The sequence below is a fragment of the Sapajus apella genome, unplaced genomic scaffold, assembly GCF_009761245.1.
Source record: "Sapajus apella isolate SASKATOON/1434 unplaced genomic scaffold, GSC_monkey_1.0 scaffold16, whole genome shotgun sequence".
Taxonomy (NCBI): Eukaryota; Metazoa; Chordata; class Mammalia; order Primates; family Cebidae; genus Sapajus; species Sapajus apella.
The window spans coordinates 20,580,770-20,599,747 of record NW_022436956.1 but is presented as its reverse complement, the minus strand read 5'-3'; the positions used below and the strand labels follow the sequence as shown (position 1 = coordinate 20,599,747).

The following is an 18,978-nucleotide window of genomic DNA, read 5'->3' as shown; positions in this document are numbered from 1 at the left end:
GTTCTCCTGTGTACTTATCCAGTTGATTTGAATGCTTATATCGACACAAATACCTGCACATGAATGTTTAGAGCAGCTTTGATCATAGTTGCCTCAAACTGGAAGCAACCAAGAGGTCCTCAATAGGTGAATATACATAAACAAATTGTAGTACATTGATACAGTGGGATAATATTTAGCAATGAGAAAAGTGAGCTATCAATCCATGCAACAACATAGATGAATCTTAAATGCCTAATGCTAAGAAAAAGAAGCCCATCTGAAAAGGCTATGCACTGTATGATTGCATTACTATGACATTCTGGAAAGAGGTGGTTCTATAGAGATAAAAAATCAATCAGTAGTTGCCAGAGATTTGGGGAGGGGAGAGAGTTGAATAAGTGAAGCAGAGGGGGACTTTTGAGGTCAGTGAAATTACTGTGTATGATACTTTTGTGCATACATGAAACTGTGCAAAAGCTCATAGAACCTTGTAACACAAAGAGTGAATTTTAATGTAGGCAAATTTAAAAATCAGGAGATTGAGGGACTAAAGGGTAGAGCACAGTGTTTTAACTTTATTACAAATTTAACTGTATTACAGCTGTATGACATAATCTTGCTGGGGAAAGGTGCTGACCTAAGCCGCTTTGGAAATTCATAACATCTATAAGACGAAAGACAAAAGGAACTGCATATAAACACTGTGCTCTCAGTTAACAATTCTGAAACCATTGTATATGTATGCTGGGGGGTGAGCAAAATAAGTAAATAAATAGATGACAGGTGGTGAGCCAGATTTCTCTTTACTGATGTGGTAGGTGAAGGCTAGTGTGAACCATGTAGTGATAGATGAGAGAAATATCAGTATGAGCCCATGTTTAGCATAATATAAATTGCAATGGAGATTTTATATATAATTAAAGATATGCACGTATTACTAGTGAACCTAATAAATTCAAAAGGAAGAAAACACAAATATGCAAAATTAGACACCTTTGAAAAAGGGAAAAGTTTAAAAGTCACAAGACAATTTTCACAATTTTAAGCAAATACATATGAGAATCTAGATAAAATTGATAACTCAGAAAATACAACCAATCAAAATTGACCTGAGTGACATTAAAAAAATAGAGAGTAGTGAAAAAAGTAGTAGAGTGCTGCTGCTGAATGCAGCAAGCCAGATTGGTGGAATTCTACCAGACTTTACAGATCAGGCAATCCCACTATTACTTAAGTAAGCCCAGAACACCACGAACAAATAAAAACAAAAAGAAAGCTTGCAAATTGATTCTTATGAAATAAGTATAATGCATTTTCCAAAACCTGATATTGTACCAAGAACAATAGCAAACAATCCAAATGAACATTAGAAAAAATATTAAGTCATCATAACTCAGAGAGTTTTATTTTAAGAATACATTTTATTCAGTATTTAATATAATTCATCACATTAATACAGCTAATGAGAAGAATTACATGATTATCTCCATAAATACACAAAAGGACTTTGACAAAATTAGTACTGATTTATGATGAAAAACACAACAAAAATAAATTTATGGATTTCCTCTACACATAAAATATATACTTTTAACTCAAAAGCTTGCATTTTACTTAAGAGAAACACTAAAGGCTTTGTCACCAAAATCAGGAACAAGACAAGGCTGCCTACTATTTCATTACATTGAACATTTGGATGGAGGTGTTAGCTAATGCAGTTAGACAAGAGAAAGCAATCTGAGACGCTGAAATTGAAAAGAAAACAAAAATAATCTTTATTTTCATGTGCAATTGTTATTTCTCTGACAAACCCCAAAGTATCAATGGAAAAATGACCACAAATAATAAAAGAATTTAGTAAAATAGTAAAAAATCGGAAATAAAATTACTATATAAAAATCGATAGCTTTGTGTATACAGACAAAAAACAGAGAAGCTAAAATGGAAGGGACAATCCAATATATGGCAGCAAAATGATAATAAAATAACTTAGGGGTATTCGTTTGGCACTAGTGTGCAAGATTTATATGAGGAAAACTCACAAAACACTACTGAAGGAGACAAAATTGAACAAATGCAAAGGCAGCCATGTCCTTAGATAGAAAACATAACATCATAAAGATGTTTAGTCTGCCAAGGTTAACTTATACATTTAATAACATCAAAATAACAATATCCTAAATATCTTCTGGGCCAGACAGGCCAGTTAGAAAGTTCACTTGAAAGGATAAATGAGAGAGAGTAGTTACAAAACATATGGGGAATAAAAAATCCAAAGTCTTGGGTGTGGGTAGGATTAGCTCTACTAGATATTAAAACTTACTTGTAAAAATCTTTATAATTAAAGTAGGATGGTATTGATGCATGAATAAAAGGACAAGGTAACAGAATTGAAAATCAGAAATAGACCTCATTATACATACAAATTTAGTATGCTATGGTGGCCTCACTCAAAATCAGGGAGGCTATAGGATGGAATTTTTAATAAGAGGATTAGGATAATTGGAGAGCCATCTGGAAAAAGTTAAATGAGCTTGATATCTTATACCATTCAACAAGATAAATTCCAAGTGGATCTGATATTTATAGGCAATGTAAGTATACAAGTGAAAAAATAAGAAAACATGGATGAATACATGTATAATCTTTGAGTGGGAAAAACGTTTTAACTATGACTTAACATCCAGAAACGTGTTATAAGGGAAACACTACTGCTAAAAAAAGAACTTTTTCATGGAAAAGGAAATCATAGACACAATAAAAAGACAAAATGACAAACTGGATTTACATGGCCAGGCAATATATACACCTAGATTGAGTAATTAAATAAGTTATTTAGTGATGAGGAAGTTGGTAGCTTTAACAAGGGCCATTCTGGACGCATGTGCAAGGTCAAATCCTGATTGGAATGGACTGAGGATGAATGGGAAATGAGGAAATAGAGGTTGTTGGTGTCCACGATGCCTCTAACAAGTTAGGTAGAGAGGGAGAAGATACCGCAGAGCTGAAATGGGGGAGGAGGGGCAGGACTGCAACTGACGATGCAGATCACATAGGTGAGGGCTCACCTGTGTGATCTGCATCAAAGGTGAGTTGTTCCTATCTTTGTGAAGTTCTGAGAAATTATAAAAGTCATCCAAGTTACTACTTAAAAAGAGATCAACATCAGCAGCATTATTTGAAGCTTTGTCTTTGAGGACATGACAAAGGTTCCAGGAGAGATGACACAAGAGAGGAGTCTTGTGAGAATTGAATCTCTCTGTACTCATTATTTTACTTCTAACCTGTAATTTGCTTCCAAAATTTATTCTTCTTTTGTGAGTCACTCTCTTCTTTCCCTCTGCTAACCAACAACTCGTACCCCCAATCCCTTTGTCTACCTCTTGGCTAGGATTGTTGCTTCTTCCTTCCAGGACCCTGAAATGGAAGTCAGAGTCACCTCATAGGTTCTCTCGCTGCCTTCCCTATTTTCTTAGTTACAAAACATAACAATTACAATAAGAAGCAGAAAAATTAATTCATTAGCATGTCTTTTGGAGGAAGACTAGGGATAGTGGATAGGACCACAAGAATATGTTCGTATTACAAAACGTAATCTGTAAAATGCCTTTAAAGAAAGCCAGTCCTGTTAACTGGGCAGGGAGGTGGGGCGTGTAGCCTTTGTTTTGCTGAATGCCAAGTCTGAAATTTGGAAGTGGAATCTCCTTCAGGAATGAATTACTCTGCATAATAAAGAAGTGATGATCCAATAAGGCTGGCTATTGCATGAGGAAGGGGAAAAAGAAGATAGAAAGAAGCAGTGAGGGAGAGAGATGAAGAGAGAGAGAAGGAAGCTCCTCCCTACCATGCCCATGTTAGCACAGTCATGGAGAGCAAAAATAAAATTATATGCTTTAAATAGCTCATTTTGGGAAACAAAATGTAAAGCCTTGCCTCTTTGTCCCTTACCAAATCCTCAGTGAAGTCTCAATTGTGTGAAACCTTTTGTGTGGGTGGATTCATTTGGTAGAATGAATCCAAAAAGGTTCTGTGTTTTGAATCTGTTATGTGCAGAGCAAAATCAGATACTTCACATGCAAAGTGGAAGTGAGAGAACAAAGGATCAGTTGAGAGCTGGTTAACCTTTGGGAAGTCCAAGATGAAATTCTCTTAAACAAGATGCAGCACACAGTTGCAACTCGTATTGAATCACTACCTTCTGATTGATCTATGATTTCCCAATTACTGAAGCATGGCGTGGGAGAACTTGTAGAGATGTTGAGTGTTGAGACCAAATGAATGAATGCAGGAGAGAAGACAAGGGGAAGCTCTAATTTGTGTCACACACTATATTGCAGTAGATTATTTACTTTTTAATTCCCAAGAGACTGCCAATAACTGAAGAATTGGAATAATGTCTGTCTCAGCATTATATGCCCAGTGCCTAGCATGGTGCATGACAAGCACAGTATTTGTTGAATAAATAATTTCAAATCAGAATCCTGATTTTTAGACCAACTTCAACTTCTATCCTCTGAGAAATTTCATATTTTCTCAGAATGTACAAAAAGCATGTTCAATAGGGTAAAAAAATCAGTCAAAGGGCTACTCTGACCCCTCCTGCCCCTGAGACTGATCCAGGTTTTCTGACTTTTAAGTGAGTTGTGTAAAGTGTGAGTTATAATGTCTCATCTGATTCATTTTTCCTAGAAAGTAGTATTGATAAGTTTCAGCAGCATTAAAAAATAACATGATTGCCTTTTAAGTTTCAGCAGCATTAAAAAAAGTATGATTGCCATTGCACTTTTATAAATCTTAAATTCTCAACCTCCTTTTCATAGATCTTTAAATTTATTCTGTGGAATATTGAGTACTTACCCAATAGATGTCAGGTACCATGGAATGCACTGAAGATAAAGAGAAGCAGCAAAATGAATGAAATAAACATGGATGTAGGATTAGAATACAGTAGTAGAAATACCAAATTCTTGTTGATCTCTGAAGAAACCTTGTTCTTCCAAGCTCCTGAGTCTTTGTCCAAAATGTTCTGCCTGAAATTCTTATTGCTTCCTCCCTCACTGCACCGACGCTGCTCAATCTCCGCTATGCTTCCTGGTAAATCTGGAAATTTCCTATTCGTTGTTTGAGTTTGAGCTTGAATGCCAACTGCTCTTTCCTCAACTGTTTTCATTGATAATTTCTTCCTTTGTGTTCCCATAGTCTTGTATGCGTACCTTGTAATAATATGTGCTACCCTGTTGTATCTCCTTATGTGTCTGTACCTTCATTAGATTGATGGATATTCTAGAGGAGACTTCCTCAGAGAGTCCCTCATTTAAGAGGAGAAACACCCCGGGCTGAATCCAGCTACCTTGGATTGCTGATAGGTCACAAGATTTCAGTCCTGGCAACCAAGCAGTTCTGTGGTTCCTATCCCTGGTCTGATATTTCCACTGATGCACTACCAACTTTGGTTAGAATTGGCTCCTTTGAGAGTGGCTAGAGAGCTTCTTTGTCAGAAAGAATTTTACCGATGGCAAAGTTTTGGAAATCTATTAATCCCATCCTCTGTACCATACTTATTTTTGTAACCATTTTCTACTTGGAACCCTTAATCAAGATCACATTTGTCTAAACCATAAGCAACTGCAAATCGGAATTCTTAGAATCCTATGGCCAGATAATCTCATTTATTTTGAAATCAGCGTCTCACCTAGATTCCACTCCTTAGCTTGAGCTCTGCATATCCTAGTGTCTTTAAGATGTCTCCACTCGGAAATCCTCACTGGTAGAGGTGAGCTGGATCCAGCCTTTGCTAGCTTATGAAAGCCTGTTTGTGCATATTTCTTTCCAACTTCTCATTCAGTGATATCATCTTGGTAGCCTGAAATAGGCCATGATGGGTACATTTGCATCATGGAAATTATCAGAGTAAACAGATTTGTGGTTTTGTTTTCTGGGAGAGGAGGTTTGTCAGTATACTCCTGCTCATACCAATCTCAAGGTCAACTTGTCCAACCGGAATGTTTTTTCTTCTTCCAAATGTCTTCTGCTTCTTCTTCTCTCCATCTTTATAAGTGGTATCCCCAATCAGAAACGTGGCCACTGTCTTTGACTCACTTGTCTTCTCTCCTTGTGCTTCTATATGGTCATTCTCAGACAGGACTGAGTCAGTGTACAGTGTTAGTTGTCTCTTTCATCAGTTGTAATAGAAACTTGTAGCTGGACATGTGTTAGCCGAGATATACAAACCTTCCTGGTCTCTGTTGTATTTGAGCGTGGCCAGGACACTGAGTTCTCTGATATGTAAGCAGAGGCCATGTGTACCATACCTCCTCCCGGTTCTTGTTCCTCTTCCTACCTGTGTAAACTAGAAGGGACAGCAGCCTAGCTTAGACCACAGAGATGATGACAATATCCCAGGATGGGTGTTCTTAAAAATTCTTTTTGACATGGGCCCTTTGACAGTCCTATGACCACTTTTCCAAATACATAAAATAAAATGTGTAGAATTATAACAAAAGCCAATTATACTAAAGGCACTGTAATCAACATTTAAAATAACCTTATTTGTTATATAGTCATATAGCAATTTTTTAATAACACACTAAATAACCAAATTCAGCAGCCAGGTATTTACAGTAATTTCAAAGCAGTAATAATTATGAATGATATTTCAAAATTCTTCATTAACTGTACTGTGATATAAAAATATCTGTGATTTCAAATTACAGACTAAGCCACAGGCATTGCTAATACTACTGTGATTTGTTGTCATTATTCATAATGGAAAAGATTGCTAAACTTCATTTAGAAGTTAGTGAAAATAAAGATGTAATTTTTTTCCCATTCATGTTCACAGGCCTCCTAAATTCTGTCCACAAGCCTATTTGCAGGCCTGACAACCCTAGAATAAGACCATTGGTAGAGGATGGCAGAGCTTGATGTCTGGCTTCCTGGATGACCTGAAGGTACACATCCCAGCTAGATAATTACATGAGACATAAATAAATCCCTGTGTTGTTTTCTTGTTTAAGCCATTGCATTTTGGGAGCCTTTTTTCTTTCAAGGCATCCCACCCTGTCTGCATCTACCTATTAAGTATCTCTTCAATTTGTGATTCCTTTTTTTTTTTTTTTTTTTTTTTTGAGACAGAATCTTACTTTGTCGCCCAGGCTGGAGTGCAGTGGTGCCATCTTAGCTCACTGCAACCTGCACCTCCTGAGTTCAAGCGATTTTCCTGCCTCAGCCTCCTGAGTAGCTGGGATTGCGGGCATGTGCCACAATGCCTGACTAATTTTTGTGTTTTTAGTAGAGATGGGGTTTCACCATGTTGGTCAGGCTGGTCTTGAACTCTTGACCTCATGATCCACCTGCCTCAGCCTCCCAAAGTGCTGGAATTACAGGCATGAGCCACCACGCCCGGCCTGTGGTTCTTTTTTTGTCATCACTGTTGCTGTCTGGTATAGGTATTGCTGGGGCATTAACTTGAAATCGTTTCAGGTTTGGTTTTACAGCATTACTGAGGTATAATTTACATGCAGTAAGAATACATGCATTTAAAGACACCTGTGTACCCACCACAATCAATAGGTAGAATATTATCACTACCCCGAAGTTCCATTTCCTAGTCAATTTTGTCCTCCTGCTGGGCGAGGTGGCACACACCTGTAATCCCAGCACTTTGGGAGTCCGAGGCGGGTGAATCACAAGGTCAAGAGATTGAGACCATCCTGGCCAAATGGTGAAACCCTGCCTCTACTAAAAATACAAAAATTAACCGGGCATGGTGTCACATGCCTGCAGACCCAGCCACTCAGGAGGCTGAGGCAGGAGGATTGCTTGAACCTGAGAGGCGAAGGTTGCAGTGAGCTGAGATTGCACCACTGCACTCCAGCCTGGTGACAGAGCAAGACTCTGTCTCAAAAAAAAAAAAAAGAAAAAAAATTCTGTCTTCCTCGTGTGCATGCCCCACTGCCCATGCCTAATGTGCTTCTGGCCCTGGATAATTACAGATTTAGTGTTTGGCACTGCAGATTAGATTTGGTGTTTTAGGGTTTCACATAAATAGAATCACGTAGAATGTACTCTTCTGTGTCTGGCTTCTTTGACTTGCTATGGTTTTGAAGATTCATCGATATTGCATTTATCAGTAGTTTGTTCCTTTTCATTATCGAGCAATATATTTTATCTGTTTCTCATTTGATAAATATTCGGGTTGTTTCAAGATTGGGGCTATTGTGAATGGAGCGGCTCTGAACATTCATATATAGTTCTCTATATGGACAAATATTTTAATTTCTATTTGGTAAATACCCAAGGGTGGAATAACAGGGTCATATGGTAAGTAAATCTTTAACTTTTGACAAATCTTCAAAAAGTCTACTGGAGTTTATTGCTTTTAATCTGTAGGTAAATTTGGGGAGAAGAGCTCTAGTAACAATATTGAATTTTCCAATTCATGAAAACAGTTTATACCTCTCAGTTTGAATTTATAGAGACTTGGTTTTATTTACTTTAAGGTGGGTCTTGAAAAGCCTGGGCTTTTAACCATGTTCCTCTCTTTTACTGGAACTCAAAACCTATAAACTCTGTTTCCTCCTTCAGTGAGCAACAGATTAAATATCTACTCATCCAGCTGTTGTTCTGTGCTAGGCTTTGTGGAGTCTCTCTTGGATACACAGAGCTCAGGGATCAGTCAAAGATTGGAGATTAGATTTCGGGGCTTTTTCTTCTAAGGCCTTTCTCCTGGAATTTCCCTACTCAATTTCCAGTCACTCCGACTGCCTTGAACTCCATCATATAACACCTCCAGGCTGCAAGTCTGCAGTTTTCTGCTTGAATTCAAGTTGCTTTGCACAATACACACTGAGATATATTGTCAGAATAAAAGCCCTTAAAGCTGGGTCCCACGCAGCATAATTCCCTACTTTTAAGCATCAAATTCCCTCCAGTTTCTGCCAGTTTTTGGCCTTTTTCTAGTGTTTTCACATCATTTTTTAAAATGTGTTTTTTCCAGAGTTTAATACTATTCTATGTGAAATGTTAGTCTCATATAAGCCACTCTGCCATTTTTTTTTTTGCAATTGGAATCCTAATCCATTTATATTTCATATTATCATTGCTATATCTATATAATTTTATCTTACTATTTGGTTTTTATGTGTCCCACATTCTCTATTCCATTTTCTCCCTTTTTGACCTTTTGTTTGTTTGTTTTTGAGACAGAGTCTTGCTCTGTTGTCCAAGTTGGAGTGCAGTGGTGTGATCTCAGCTCACTGCAACTTCTGTCTCCTGGGTTCAAGTGATTATAATGCCTCAGCCTCCTGAGTAGCTGGGATTACAGGCATGAGCCACAAAACCTAGCCAATTTTTTGTAGTTTTAGTAGAGATGGGGTTTTACCATGTTGGCCAGGCTGGCCTCAAACTCCTGACCTCAAGTGATCTGTGTGCCTCGGCCTCCCAAAGTTCTGAGATTACAGGTGTGGGCCACCGTGCTGGGCCCCCCTTTTTACTTCTTGTGTGTTAGTCAAAAAATTTAAAATTATTCCATTTCCATTCTCATTTCGCTTGTTAGTTATGCAAACTACTTGGAATTTCTACTCTATTTTGGAAATTTCAAAATGCGTCTTTGACTTAATGAAATCTAATATAAATTGATACTTTTAGTCATTCTTAGGGAATGAGGGACTTTAGAAAACTGTGATCCATTTACATTTAACTCCTTCACATTTTCTTGCTATTGTCAGGCATTTTAGTTCTAGCAATATTTATTCACTTTATTTCTTTTAGAGATGGAAAAGAAATAGGTTGCCTAGGTTGAACTGGAACTCCTGGGCTCAACTGATCCTCCTACCTTAGCCTCCCAAGTTGCTAGGACTATAGGTACTCACCACTGACAGATTTAATTCTAGGAATATTTAAAACACTGCAATATACTGTGTATAATACATACATATATATACTCCTTATTCATTTAGATTTGTACACTTAGTTTCCTTCTTTTTAATTCTTCTTTCTCTACTGTCATTTGGAGGAATTTCTCTTCTGTCTCAAGAACTATCTTTAATATTCTATAAGGCATCATCTAGTGACAGATTCTCAAAGTTACATTTTAAAAAATCTTATTTTGCTTTCATTTTGTGGGTTGCTTTTGCCGGTATACTATTCTAAATTGACAAGTGTTATTTGTTTTTGCTTTTGGTGGTTAAGGGCATCAGCACTCTGAATATGCTACCTCATTTTCCTTCTATTTCCTTAACTGCCCTTTGCTCCTCTCTCTCACTTTCTCTCTAGAATCTAGATCTTTCAACCCCTCACTGCCCCAGTTGCTCTCTGATGCTTAACAGATCAAATATAACATTCTCCAGCTTTTCTAGTTGCCCTCAAAAGGAGGCTACAAGCGAGTCTGCTATTTTGGGAAACATAAATTGTATTTATAATTATAAATATAAACTAATAAACTATACATACATCTATGTATATGTGCGTACATGTGCGTGTATATATATGTGCACATTCTATATGATTTTATTATTATTTCATTTTCCAAACGAATGTCTGTGGCTGATACATAGAAATGCTTGCACTTCATTTTAATAGTGCGTTTATAGCGGCACACATCGAGAACAAAGATGATTAGACATGGCCATATTGGATACTTTTGCCTGTTTTCATTGTTAATTTCAACATTTCACTACGTTTGATTAAATATATGATGTTAGATTTATGATATTTGCTTTTCTTAATGCCTTTTATTAGTCTGAGGAAGTTCTCTTCAAAGAAAGAGTTGGCAAAATGTTTCTATTCTTAATGGAAGCTGAATTATTGACAAAGACCTTTTCTGATTCATTGATTTAATTATATGATTTTTTTAAACTTGCATCTTTAAATGTGATAAATAACATTAGTATATTTTACAAAGCTAAACAATCCTCTTGTTACTGACTTAAGTTGAACTAGGTTATAATATAGATTGCATCTTTATATATAACTCTGTTGTTCTATTTAAGGGTGCAAATTAACATGATTGTTTTTGTTTGTTTTTGAGACGGAGTTTTGCTCTTGTCACCCAGGCTGGAGTGCAATGGCATGATCTTGGGTCACCACAACCTCTGCTTCCTGGGTTCAAGCAATTCTCCTGTCTCAGCCTCCTGAGTAGTTGGGACTACAGGCGTGTGCCACCATGCCCAGATAATTTTTTTGTATTTTTAATAGAGAGAGGGTTTCACCATGTTGACCAGGATGGTCTCGATCTCTTGACCTCGTGATCTGCCCGCTTCGGCCTCCCAAAGTGCTGGGATTATAGGTGTGAGCCACCGCGCCCGGCCTAACATGATTGTTTTGAAAAGTAGAATGGCAGTATTTTTGTTAGTTTGTGTTTACCTATGTCCTATGGCCAAACAATTCAACCTGGACACATCACAGAGAACTTCTCAGTCAGGTCCATAACAAATCACATGCAAAGTTTGTTTTCAGTGGATTGTATACATGGTGTAGTTGTAGGAAATTACATAGACTTTAATATGTATTACTATGAAATGGTTAAGAAAGATATAGTGGATGTGTATTGCGGGACCCTATCCAGCAGTTAGAAGCAACTCAGTAGATTTACCTGTAACATGAAGGGCCCTTAAGAACAGCTCTAAGTTAAGAAAGAAATAAACATTATAAATCTTTATCACAACATTTTTTATGTAAATTAAAATTATACAAAGCTCAATACATGGATACACACATGTTCAAAGACAAAAAAAAAAAAAAAATTCTTCCTGCTGTTCTGGTTTTATGACTCATCCTGTAGCCTACCTGGGATGTCCTACCCCTGTACCAATCCAGACTCTACAGTTGGTGAATCCCCAACTCAGGGGCAATCTCTACAGGAAACTTTCCAATGTAACTCTAGACCACATTGATCTCTCCCATATTTTAAAATCCTATGACACATTCACATATTTTCTACCCAGACGATGTCACACATAAAACAAGGCAAAGAAATATCAGCTGTAAACAGGTATCTTTGATGTCCTTTTTCCTTTCTCCATCTCGATGTTAGATTGAGTGACTATATCCATGCTTGCTTCCCACGGAGCACTTTTGCCTTGTTTTCATTGTTAATTTCAATATTTTATTATGTTTGATTAAATATATGATGTTGAATTAATGGTATTTGATTTCCTTAATGCTTTTTATTAGATTGAAGAAGTTCTCTTCAAAGAAACCAGGACTTTTGCTGGTTGGTTATTAGGAAAATATTTTATCTTGATGCTGCCTCACCGTCAAAACCAGCCTGTTCTTGTCAGTGAGAGAGGCTCTCACTATCATTCTTTTTCCCATACTTTCCTCTGAGTTCTCTCCCTTTTCTTTTCTTTCTCTTACTTGAGAGAACCCCTCAGCAGACACAGTCTTTCTAATTTCATTAGCTTTGTTCCCCTCTGCCCTCCACTGACCACAGGCGAGATTAGAGGTGGAGAAAGGCAGTCTCCATAGTTTTGCTTACTCACCTATTTTAATGATCTCTCTTACCTGGGTAGTTGGAAAAGTACCTGTGAGTTCTTAACTGGCTCTTGCAGCTGTGTAAAACTTGTTTGTTTCTTGTCTGTGAACACATTTGTTTTCATCAGTCTGTTTTCCTTGTCAATTGGCTTATTATTATCTTGGGGTGTAGATTTGAAAAGGCAATAAAGAGTAGTACAATGAGATGACCATTAGATAATTCCACAGCCTCTGTTAACTGGGTGTTTCTCAGATATTCTTTGAGACTTTTTCTCTCTCCATGTTACTGGTGACCCTTGGTAATGGAAAACCTCTTAGTTCTGAAATAGCTGTGGTCTTTGAAGTCATAGTGTAAAAATACCCCAAGTGACTCTATGGATAGGCTTTTCTCAGAAAATCTGAAGTCTCATGACGACTCCAAATAAGAGAACACGTTGTCAGTGGACGCCATGCAGAGAGCTGGTGTGTGATTGAGCTCACTGCAACCTCCAGCCATCCTCCTGCCTCAGCCTTCCAAATTGCTGGGGCTACAGGTGCATGCCACCACACCTGGCTAATACTTTTAATTTGTATTTTGTAGGGACAAGGGATTACCATGTTACCAGGCTGGTCTTGAACTCCTGGGCTCAAGTGATCCATCTGCCTTGGCCACCAAAAGTGCTGAGATTACAGGCATGAGCCACTACGCCCAGCCAGATCTTTTATCAATTTGAAAAGGATTTCTAATAAATGGGGAAGACTTATTTTCTCTGGATTAGGGAAAGGGGATATAGTTCATTAACTCTTCATTATCATAAATATTATTGAATTCGCCAATACAGTAAATGTTGCTGTAACTTCTGCTATGCCAAATGCCTGTAACATGAAAGGGAATATAGGCATGTAAATGAATAGCTCTGCCTATTAATTCTTCTTTCCCTTCTAACCCCTGGTCACCACTGGTTTTCTATCTCCATGGTTTTGACGTTTACAGAATGTCATCTAGTTGAAATCATACGGTATGTAGCTGTCCCAGATTGCCTTTTCTCTTAATGATATGGATTTAAGTTTCTCTGTCTTTTCATGGCTTGATAGCTTATTTTTTTTAGTGCTGAATAATATTTTACTGACTGCATATTGGAGAAATTTCTCTCACGCCTCATGCTCTTCCCTCTGGCACCTTCATGTGACCGTTACTACAGCTATGAAACATAACTCCAACTTCATCTGTCTTTCTAAGCCTGGATGCCTAAACCCTGTGCCAATTTGTAAGATTTAGTTTTGAAGATCACAAGTATTGTTAGTACTATGCTAAGTACTCATAGGATTAAATGAATTAATACATGTACAACATTTAAAAACAGTTTCTGGCACTTTGTTTAAGAACTAAGTAATTAGCAACTACTACCATTACCACCCCACCTACTACTATTTATGCATGGGAGTGAGGTTTGAGATCAGCTTTTTTCTCCCACTCAGCATACTGTCCATGATATCCATCCAAGTTATTGCACGTGTCAACAGTTCATATCAACATATCACTTCACTCACAATTAGGCGATATTGTTTATCTTGGTTTCTTTAACTAATATTGTTTCTAAAACCTACTCCTCACTACTGGATTTATTTCTTATCCTGTAAATAAAGTCTTTGGTAGCTCTTTCAGAGGGGACCAATATTAGACTGAGTATATATTTTTTTTCTTTCTAAATAGATGATAAGTTTACTTGCTATAGAATTAGGTGAAAAATATTTTTCTTTTTAATCTTGACGATACTGTTTCATTCTCTTCATTCATCCGAATGTCATTGATGAAATGGCACTTTTAATGGCCCATTAGACCTGAGATCTAATATCTGTTAACTTTTCTTTCATAATTTGGATCCCACTTTCCATTTATTTTATATTCTGCAAGAATCCTTGAGTTAACATTTTCTCTCTCCAGTTCATTGTTCTCATTTTGATCTTTAGTGTGTCCCTCAAATTTTTCTTTATTTCACATATCACATTTTAAATTTAACAAATATCTAGTTAACTCTAAGTATGGCTGCAATATCCTCTCACATCACTCTCGTAATTAAACACACTCTAAATTCTTTTTTTAAAAATTTTATTTATTTTTTTATTTGAGCTCTGGGGTACGTGTGCACATCCTGCATCCTGCAGGTTTGTTGCATAGGTATTTACATGCCATGATGGTTTGCTGTCTCCATCCGTCCCCCAACCCCTGTCGCCTACATCAGGTATTTCTCATGGTGTTATCCCTCCCCATCCTCCCCGTCCCTAACTGCTGTCCCTCCCCTCTCTCCCCTCCACCCCCCGCCACCTAGCCCTGTGAGTGTTATTCCCTTCCCTGTGCCCAAGTGTTCTCATTGTTCATCACCTGCCTGTGAGTGAAAACATGCGGTGTTTGGTTTCTGTTCTTGTGTCAGTTTGCCGAGAGTGATGGTTTCTAGGTTCATCCATGTCCCTATGAAGGACACGAACTCATCGTTTTTTTATGGCTGCATAGTATTCCATGGTATGTATATGCCACATTTTTTTTTGTCCACTCTGTCATCGATGGGCATTTGGGTTGGTTCCAGGTCTTTGCTATTGTAAACAGTGCTGCAGTGAACATACATGTACATGTGTCTTTATGATAGAACTATTTATAATCCTTTGGGTATATACCCAGCAATAGGTTTGGTGGGTCAAATGGAATTTCTATTTCTAGGTCCTTGAAGAATCACCACACTGTCTTCCACAATGGTTGAACTAATTTACACTCCCACCAACAGTGTAAAAGTGTTCCTATTTCTCCACATCCTCTCCATCATCTGTTGTCTCCAGATTTTTTAATGATCATCATTCTAACTGGCATGAGATGGTATCTCAATGTGGTTTTGATTTGCATTTCTCTAATGACCAATGATGATGAGCATTTTTTCATATGTTTGTTGGCCGCATATTTGTCTTCTTATGAAAAATGTCTGTTAATATCCTTCACCCACTTTTAAATGGGTTTGTTTTTTTTTTTTTTTTTTTCTTGTAAATTTGCTTTAGTTCTTTGTGGATTCTGGGTATTAGTCCTTTGTCAGATGGGTAGATTGCGAAAATTTTTTCCCATTCTGTTGGTTGCTGGTTCACTCTAACGACTGTTTCTTTTGCTGTGCAGAAGCTCTTAAGTTTAATTAGGTCCCATTTGTCTATCTTGGCTTTTGACGCCATTGCTTTTGGTGTTTTAGTCATGAAGTCCTTGCCTGTGCCTATGTCCTGAATGGTTTTGCCTAGGTTTTCTTTGAGGGTTTTTATGTTAGTTCTTATGTGTAAATCTTTAATCCATCTGGAGTTAATTTTTGTATAAGGCGTAAGGAAGGGGTCCACTTTCAGCTTCCTGCATATGGCTAGGCAGTTTTCCCAACACCATTTATTAAACAGGGAATCCTTTCCCCATTGCTTGTTTTTGTAAGGTTTGTCAAAGATCAGATGGTTGTAGATGTGTGGCATTGCTTCCAAGGCCTCTGTTCTGTTCCATTGGTCTATATCTCTATTTTGGTACCAGTACCATGCTGTTTTGATTACTGTAGCCTTGTAGTATAGTTTGAAGTCAGGTAGTGTGATGCCTCCAGCTTCGTTCTTTTTGCTTAGAATTGTCTTGGCTATGTGGGCTCTCTTTCGGTTCCATATGAAGTTTAAAGTGTTTTCTTTTTTTTTCAGTTCTGTGAAAAAGGTCATTGGTAGCTTTATGGGGATAGCATTTAATCTATAAATTACTTTGGGCAGTATGGCCATTTTCACAATATTGATTCTTCCTAACCATGAGCATGGAATGTTTTTCCATCTGTTTGTGTCCTCTCTTGTTTCCTTGATCAGTAGTGTGTAGTTCTCCTTGAAGAGATCTTTTACCTCCTTTGTTAGTTGTATTCCTAGATATTTTATTCTCTTTTTAGCAATTGTAAATAGGAGTTTGCTCATGATTTGTCTCTCTGTTAGTCTGTTATTGGTGTATAGGAATGCTTGTGATTTCTGCACATTGATTTTGTATCCTGAGACATTCCCGAAGTTGCTTATCAGCTTAAGGAGGTTTTGGGCTGAGATGATGAGATCTTCTAAATATACGATCATGTCATCTGCAAATAGGAACAGTTTGACTTCTTCTTTTCCTAATTGAAAGCCCATTATTTCTTTTTCTTGCCTAATGGCTCTGGCTAGAACTTCCAATACTATATTGAATAGGAGTGGTGAGAGAGGGCATCCTTGTCTGGTGCCAGTTTTTAAAGGGAATGCTTCTAATTTTTGCCCATTCAGTATGATATTGGCTGGGGGTTTGTCGTAAATGGCTTTTATTTTTTTGAGATATCTTCTATTGATACCTAGTTTATTGAGAGTTTTTAGCATAAAGTGTTGTTGAATTTTGTGGAAGGTCTTCTCTGCATCTATTGAGATAATCATGTGGTTTTTGTCTTTGATTCTGTTTATGTGGTGGATTACATTTATAGATTTGCATATGTTGAACCAGGCTTGCATCCCTGGGATGAAGCCTACTTGATCGTGGTGGATAAGTTTTTTGATGTGCTATTGGATTTGGTTTGCCAGTATTTTATTGAAGATTTTTGCATTGATGTTCATCATAGATATTTGCCTGTAGTTTTCTTTTTTAGTTGTGTCTCTGCCAGATTTTTATATCAGGATGATGTTGGTTTCATATAAAGAGTCATGGAGGATTCTCTCTTTTTGTATTGTTTGGAATAGTTTCAACAGGAATAGTACCAGTTCCTCTTTGTATGTCTGGTAGAATTCAGCTGTGAACCCATCTGGACCTGGACTTTTTTTGGTCAGTAGGCTATTAATTGCTGCCTCGACTTCAGACCTTGTTATTGGTCTATTCAGAGTTTCACCTTCTTCTTGGCTTAGTCTTGGGAGGATGTAAGTGTCCAGGAATTTATCTGTTTCTTCCAGATTTACTGATTTATGTGCATAGAGTTGTTTGTAGTAATCTCTGATGATAGTTTATATTTCTGAGGAATTGGTGGTGATTTCCCCTTTGTCACTTTTTATTGCATCTATTCTTCTCTCTTTTCTTTTTATTAGTCTAGCTAGCAGTCTGTCTATTTTGTTGATCTTTAAAAAAAAAAAAAAACAGCTCCTGGATTTATTGATTTTTTGAAGGGATTTTTGTGTCTCTATCTCCTTCAATTCTTCTTTGATCTTAGTTATTTCTTGTCTTCTGCTTGCTTTTGAGTTTTTTTTGATCTTGCTCCTCTAGCTCTTTCAATTTTGATGATAGGGTGTCAATTTTAGATCTTTCCTTTCTTCTCATGTGGTCATTTATTACCATAAATTTCCCTCTAGACACTGCTTTAAATGTGTACCATAGGATCTGGTATGTTGTGTCTTCATTCTCATTGGTTTCAAGGAACATTTTTATTTCCGCCTTAATTTCTTTGTTTATCCAGTCATCATTCAGGAGCAAGTTGTTCAGTTGCCATGTGATTGTGGGGTTTTGAGTGGTTTTCCTAATCCTGAGTTCTAATTTGATTGCGCTGTGGTCTGAGAGAGTGTTTGTTATGATTTCCATTCTTTTGCATTTGCTGAGGAGTGATTTACTTCCAATTATGTGGTCAATTTTGGAGTAAGTGTGATGTGGTGCTGAGAAGAATGTGTATTCTGTGGATTTGGGGTGGAGTGTCCTGTAAATGTCTATTAGGTACGCTTGGTCTAAATCTGCATTAAAGTCCTGGATATCCTTGTTGACTTTCTGTCTCGTTTATCTGTCCAATATTGTCAGTGGAGTGTTAAAGTCTCCCACTATTATTATGCGGGAGTCTAAGTCTCTTTGTAGGTCTTTAAGAACTTGCTTTATATATCTGGGTGCTCCTGCGTTGGGTGCATAAATATTTAGGATAGTTAGCTCTTCTTGTTGCATTGATCCTTTTACCAATATGTAATGCCCTTCTTTGTCTCTTTTGATCTTTGTTGGTTTAAAGTCTGTTTTATCAGAGGCTAGGATTGCTACCCCTGCTTTCTTTTGGTCTCCATTTGCTTGGTAAATCTTCCTCCATCCCTTTATTTTGAGTCTATGTGTGTCTTTGCATGTGAGATGGGTCTCCTGAATACAGTACCCATTGGTGGATGGGTCTTGACTTTTTATCCAGTTTGCCAGTCTGTGTCTTTTGATTGGGGCATTTAGGCCATTTACAGTCAAAGTTAATATTGTTATGTTTGAATTTGATCCTTATGTTTGATTTTGTTACTGGCTGATTGTTTTGCCCATTAATTGATGTGGCTCCTTCATTGTATCTTTATTCTTTACCATTTGGTACATTTTTGCAGTGGCTGGTATTGGTTGTTCCTTTCCATGTTTAGTACTTCCTTCAGTAACTCCTGTAAGGCAGGTCTTGTAGTGACGAAATCTCTCAGCAACTGCTTGTCCGTAAAGGTTTTTATTTCTCCTTCACTTACGAAGCTTAGTTTGGCTGAATATGAAATCCTGGTTGAAAGTTCTTTTCTTTTTTTTTTTTTTTTCCCATTTATTTTATTGCATTTTAGGTTTTGGTGTAC

The 18,978-nt window shown here is 37.3% G+C and overlaps 1 long non-coding RNA gene across 7 annotated transcripts in view; it reads left to right on the top strand.

Moving 5' to 3' along the window:
• LOC116556257 overlaps positions 1 to 18,978 on the top strand; it is a 120,944-nt gene that overhangs the window by 75,085 nt on the left and 26,881 nt on the right. For 6 of the 7 annotated variants that reach the window (XR_004270909.1, XR_004270913.1, XR_004270908.1 and 3 more), the window contains one exon: positions 6,824 to 7,141. This is a non-coding gene — a long non-coding RNA (uncharacterized LOC116556257). Of the gene's footprint in view, positions 1 to 6,823; positions 7,142 to 18,978 lie in introns of those variants that run through there. The other variant, XR_004270910.1, reaches the window with a different exon arrangement.